This window comes from Podarcis vaucheri (assembly GCF_965113315.1).
Source record: "Podarcis vaucheri genome assembly, chromosome: 12".
Lineage (NCBI taxonomy): Eukaryota > Metazoa > Chordata > Lepidosauria > Squamata > Lacertidae > Podarcis > Podarcis vaucheri.
In genome coordinates this window covers 60022681-60028680 of record NC_138750.1, presented here as the reverse complement: position 1 = coordinate 60028680, position 6000 = coordinate 60022681, and the positions used below count along the sequence as shown (strand labels likewise).

Genomic DNA, 6000 nt, shown 5'->3' with positions numbered 1-6000 from the left:
CTATTTCTGGGTTAGCGGAGTCTGTAACCTGAAGCGCATGTAACCTGAAGCATATGTAACCTGAGGTACCACTGTATTTCAATTAACTGATTGTGATTTTCCGCAAACTGTGTTACTTTTATTGTTGTTAGCCGCTCTGAGTCCGGCTTTGGCTGGGGAGGGCGGGATATAAATAAAATGTTATCATCATCATCATCATCATCTGTGGAGCTTCTTCGGAGTTGAACCATTCCCTCAGGTTTCTAGAGGGGGGGGGAATTGCCATAGCTGTCAACGTTCCCCTTTTTTGTGGGAATTTCCCTTATTCCAGCGCCGTTTCCCGATGCTTCCCACTGCTATCCTGGATTGTTAGATATCCCGTAGATTGTCCCCGGGACAGGTGAGGCTGCTGATCCCTTATTTTCAAATCTGAAAGTTGACCGCTATGGGGATTGGGTTTCTCTGAAAACTCTTCTATACACCTGGAGTCTGTTTGGCAACAGGTGGGTGGAGTATTAAGGCAGCTCCCTCTGTTCTTATGTTTTGAGAAACAGAACACGGCCCAGCGCTTCTTGCAGAATGTGCCATCTGAAGAAACCGTGTGCAGATTCCAGCGCGGAGCTGCTGGAAACTCACCGAAAACCTCGTCCCTTTCCCCCTCCCCTCCGCCAGTCCACATTCCCTCCCGCCCGCATTTCAATCTCAAGTGACAGCGATTTCCCATTACGGAATCAACAGACCACACGCCAGACTCTTTCTCTCGTTTATTTGCGGATGGATGTCTTTCGTTTGTAAACAATTCTTGTGCATTTTGCTCAATCATCTCCAGACACATGTTATTCGTCATAAATCATCTGTCGTGAAAAAAACAAACAAACATTGAAATAAATTTTTCCTTTCCTTTTTTTGGAGGATTGGGGTGGCGAGGAGAGGGGGGGGGGAATAATTCCTTTATGCCGAGGGAGACTTCCGATTAAGTGCTGCTTGTACCCGCCAACTTGTTCCTGTGACAAACGTGGAAAACCTAGAAAGACGAAGGCTCGCTCCTACCGAGGAAAATCTGAGCAAACGGATCTCCGAATGTTAGAAGAGCGAAGGTGGATAAAATAAAGCCCTTCTTCGCGCAGTGCATGTGGAACTCCCTGCCACAGGAGACCAACCTAGAGAACTTTAAAAGAGGGTTACATAAATTCATGGAAGAGTAGTCAATGGCTACTAGCCAGGATAGCGCTGCTCTGCTCCACAGTCGGAGACAGCAATGGTTCTGAATACTAGTTTCCAGAGGGGAGAGTTGCTCATGTGTTCGAATCCTGCTTGCTGGTTTCACAAAAGAGGCATCTGGTCGGCCTCTGTGAGAACAGGATCCTGGACTAGATGGGCCATTGGCCTGATCCAGAGCCTCTTCTTCTGCTTTCTTTCACAAGTGGCCCGGACCCATCATTAATTTGGTGCTACTAGAACCACAGACCTGGGAGAAAAGCAATGACAAACCTAGAAAGCCTCTTAAAAAGCAGAGACATCACCTTGCCAACAAAGGTCCGTATAGTTAAAGCTATGGTTTTCCCAGTAGTGATGTATGGAAGTGAGAGCTGGACCATAAAGAAGGCTGATTGCTGAAGAATGGATGCTTTTGAATTCTGGTGCTGGAGGAGACTCTTGAGAGTCCCATGGACTGCAAGAAGATCAAACCTCTCCATTCTGAAGGAAATCAGCCCTGAGTGCTCACTGGAAGGACAGATCCTGAAGCTGAGGCTCCAATACTTTGGCCACCTCATGTGAAGAGAAGACTCCCTGGAAAAGACCCTGATGTTGGGAAAGATGGAGGGCACAAGGAGAAGGGGACGACAGAGGACAAGATGGTGGGACAGTGTTCTTGAAGCTACCAGCATGAGTTTGACCAAACTGCGGGAGGCAGTGGAAGACAGGAGTGCCTGGCGTGCTCTGGTCCATGGGGTCACAAAGAGTCGGACACGACTAAACGACTAAACAACAACAACAAGAACCACAGAGGCCATTCTCACGCCATGCTTCAACACAGATGGGTCATGACCAGAGTCAAACCCTATTTTCCTTTAACCCAGGTTCAACTGCTGACACTTCCCAGTTTGGAACAGCCCATCTGAAATCCCGGAGAGCTACTTCCGGTCATTGTAGACCAGAAGCAGCCAACACGGATGCTCAGCTCAGTTTGTAAGTTTATTGTTCTGGCCAAAGGCCATGACAAAGCAATGGTATTAATGAAACAATACGGAGCATACGTCTGTAATATATGCCAGCATCCACGATGTAAGAGATAGAAGATACCAGAGACACCAACAAGCTTGATTTCACATTAAACCTCCAAACTATAACAATTTACAGCAATTTCATCTAATTCCCTTTTCCTGATTTTTTTTTTCATAGCCAGTAACAGCTCTGTTTTGTTTTGCTTTGTTTACTGGCACTCAAAAGAAACTGAACCATGTCTGCTGCTTGTTTGGGTGACAGATGTTTCTGAAAGTGATTTTTAAGGGTCTCTCTCTCTATGGATATTGTTGGACTCCCACCAGCCCCAGTGGCCGATTCTCAGGGATGATGGGAGTTGCAGTTCAGCAACATCTTGAGAACATCACATTGGCTACTTCTGGAGTATACTGAACCAGGTCAACCAGATAAGTCTGATTCAGTGTAAAGCAGTTGCCTATGTCCTTAGGTCCTGGGGGGCCACCCTTGACCTGAAAGCTAGTTCACATGATTGCTGTAGATGCTAGCAACCCCCTTGGGAGAAATGTAGACTGTGAGCTGGATGATCTGGTCCACAGCCATTGTGTGACCATAGCAGCAGCAGCAGCAGCAGCAGCAGCAGCAGAAGAAGAAGACATGTTGGGAGATGTTGACCAACCAATGCAGACTTTGTAATGATGCTTCCTTACAGGTATGCATTCCTGAAGAAGCTAAGGGGTGCTTCAGTGCCGTTTGCACCTAATTATTGCTCCTCTATGCCTGGGCTTCTAAAGTTAGTATACTGAATTGCACAACAGGAACTGACTTCATGAATTATGGTGCTGGAGGAGACTCTTGAGAGTCCCATGGACTGCCAGAAGATCAAACCTCTCCATTCTGAAGGAAATCAGCCCTGAGTGCTCACTGGAAGGACAGATCCTGAAGCTGAGGCTCCAAGACTTTGGCCACCTCAGGAGAAGAGAATACTCCCTGGAAAAGACCCTGATGCTGGGAAAGATGGAGGGCACAAGGAGAAGGGGATGACAGAGGACGTGATGGTTGGGCAGTGTTCTCGAAGCTACCAGCATGAGTTTGACCAAACTGCGGGAGGCAGTGGAAGACAGGAGTGCCTGGCGTGCTCTGGTCCATGGGGCCACGAAGAGTTGGACATGACTACACAACAACAACAATGCTTGGGCTTCTAAAGTTAGTATACTGAATTGAACAACAGGAACTGACTTCAGTGCAATGCCCCTTAATTTGATGCTAGCAATGGCCGTGTGGACCATTTTTCATCCCTTCCTCCTGAATTTTGAGAACTCCTGACCTCTTCTTGAAAACCAAATTGTGTGTTACACCCCTGCCCTCTATGACTAGCCCTCAGTACGCTGTGTGAAGTCAAACACATTGTAAGCGCTTCCCTGGGCTGGGTCCTCCTTTCCAGCTTTTGTTTCTCATTATATAACTGCCCCCCCTTCCTTGCTACTTTGCAATTATGTCCAACACTCTCTCCCTCATCGCTAGGGCTGGGTGGAATCTGTCCATTGTGGTTTCTCTGTTTCGTTTCTTCTGCAGACCTCAGCTCAGTTAATTGCCTTTCCACAGTTAATTGCCCATTTGTTTGAAGAAGGAAAGTTCTCGCAAAAGCATTTCGCTGTTTGCTTCCCCTAACAGATTCAGGTTTTTGAAGGCAATTTCCCCATACATCATGCTTTTCGGATGCCGTTTCCCCCCACTAAAACAGGCTTTTTCAAGCACACTTCCCCCAAATCATACACATGTTTGCTGCAGTGATGATGGTAGAACTCGATTGCAAAATTCAGAGACGTGCAAATTTCAAAGGTCAGTTGCCTTGCGATCTGCACTATCGTTTTAGGAAGAGAAGATAAAGTTGATTCTATTTCAAATGCATGTTGAATTGAGTTTGGACCTGATCTGAACTTGCCTTGTTGACATTAGAAACTTTGTAGGGAGATTGAGGAGCAACTTAAAAACTAAGTCTAATCCCAGCCTGGAAGTAGTAATCTTTCTGAATACCAGGTGCTAGAAACCACAGAAGGGGAGAGGGCTCTTGTGGTCAGATCCTGCTTTGGAGAACAGGATGGTAGACTAGGGTCTGATCCATCAGAGCTTTTCTGATGTTCTTAAGCACATGGCAGAGGGTTTCCTACAACCAGGAGCAATGGAAAACCCACCCTGTGCTCGCATCTGCAGACATGAACACTGCCACTTTCCTGCAACCAGCAAAGCACACCTGGTCTGCCAGTGGCCCCAATTCCAAGTCTCTCCAGCATTCTACATTTTGCCACAGGAATACGTTGTGGGTACATCTCCATTTAACGGGGAAAACAACAAACCGAATAGCAATATTGGGGGACATCAGAAGTGACGCTCAGAGGTAGCACATGTTTGTGGTCAGGCTAGCATCTAAGCTACCCCTTCCACAGTTGAAACCAAAGACAGATGGAAAAGTCATAGAATTGCAGAGTTGGAAGGGACCCAGTCCCCACTGTCAGAATTCCTGACAGTTGACCATCAATGGAATGCAAGCTTTAGGGTGTCACTGAAAGCTTTCAGATGTCTTGCCCCCAGCTCCGATTGGAAAAAGAGGCTCCCTGGCAGGACTCTCAAGAAAAGAGATCTTCCAATTTGGGTTGCTGTGGCCCTGCATTTTGTTGGAGAACGGCCAAGGACCCCCTGATCTGCTCGCAAGTGAGAGGGAAATACAGATGCCAAATTTCAATGACATAGAATCCTACCCAACTCCATCACCAGCTGCTTTTGTATAAACTCACAGCTACTTAGAATTATAGGGACGCGGGTGGCGCCGTGAGTTAAAACACAGAGCCTAGGACTTGCCAATCAGAAGGTCGGCGGTTCAAATCCCCGCAACGGGGTGAGCTCCCGTTGCTCGGTCCCTGCTCCTGCCAACCTAGCAGTTCGAAAGCACGTCAAAAATGCAAGTAGATAAATAGGTACCACTCCGATGGGAAGGTAAACGGTGTTTCCGTGCGCTGCTCTGGTTCGCCAGAAGTGGCTTAGTCATGCTGGTCGCATGACCCGGAAGCTGTTCGCCGGCTCCCTCGGCCAGTAAAGTGAGATGAGCGCCGTAACCCCAGAGTCGGCCACGACTGGACCTAATGGTCAGGGGTCCCTTTACCTTTACCTTACTTAGAATCATAGACTTTAAAAGTTGGAAGGGGCTCTAAGAGTCATCTAGTCCAACCCCTCGCAATGTAGGAATCACAGAGGAAGAATACCTGACAGGTGGCCACCGAACCTCTGCTTAAAAAATCCCCAAAGGACCTCCAGTTGCGTGTTGTGCTTTTGTGGAAGTGTGGTGTGTGTGGATTTAATCACAGGACCATGATACCACCTGTTGATTTCAGTTTCCTTTGCTTTCCTTAAAAAGAGAGCAAGTTTCTAGCCCTGAACGTCTGAGAATGCCCAGGTAAATCAGAGCAAAATCTCAGAAGCCAGATTGAAGAACGAATAACACTTTCTAGTGATGTGTGTGGGCAGGGCTTCAGACCCATTTTAGCTCCTCCCCTTCCTCACGACTAGCCGTGCCATCATAAATTATGCAAAATAGGAAACGCAGGGAATAAATTATGCAAAATATGCTCAACTGTGCAAATCTGGGTAACTGATACCGGTTGCAACATTCAGCCTCTTTTGGGGACAGGATCAATATATCTATATTTTAAAATTGCAGAATAGGCGCGTTGACCCTTTGGGGTCTTCTGGCTGAAGAGAGGAAATTAGACAACTTGATGGGAGGGAAAAAACCAAGGCAGTTTTCAAGCTCTCTTACAGACC

The 6000-nt window shown here is 47.1% G+C and overlaps 1 long non-coding RNA gene across 1 annotated transcript in view; it reads right to left on the bottom strand.

The window, feature by feature from the left end:
• Window positions 1–730: 730 nt before the first annotated feature.
• The window catches only part of LOC309515087, a 211293-nt gene continuing 206023 nt past the window's right edge, over window positions 731–6000 (bottom strand). The window contains exon 2 of the long non-coding RNA XR_014212248.1: window positions 731–4192. This is a non-coding gene — a long non-coding RNA (uncharacterized lncRNA). The remainder of the gene's footprint in view (window positions 4193–6000) is intronic.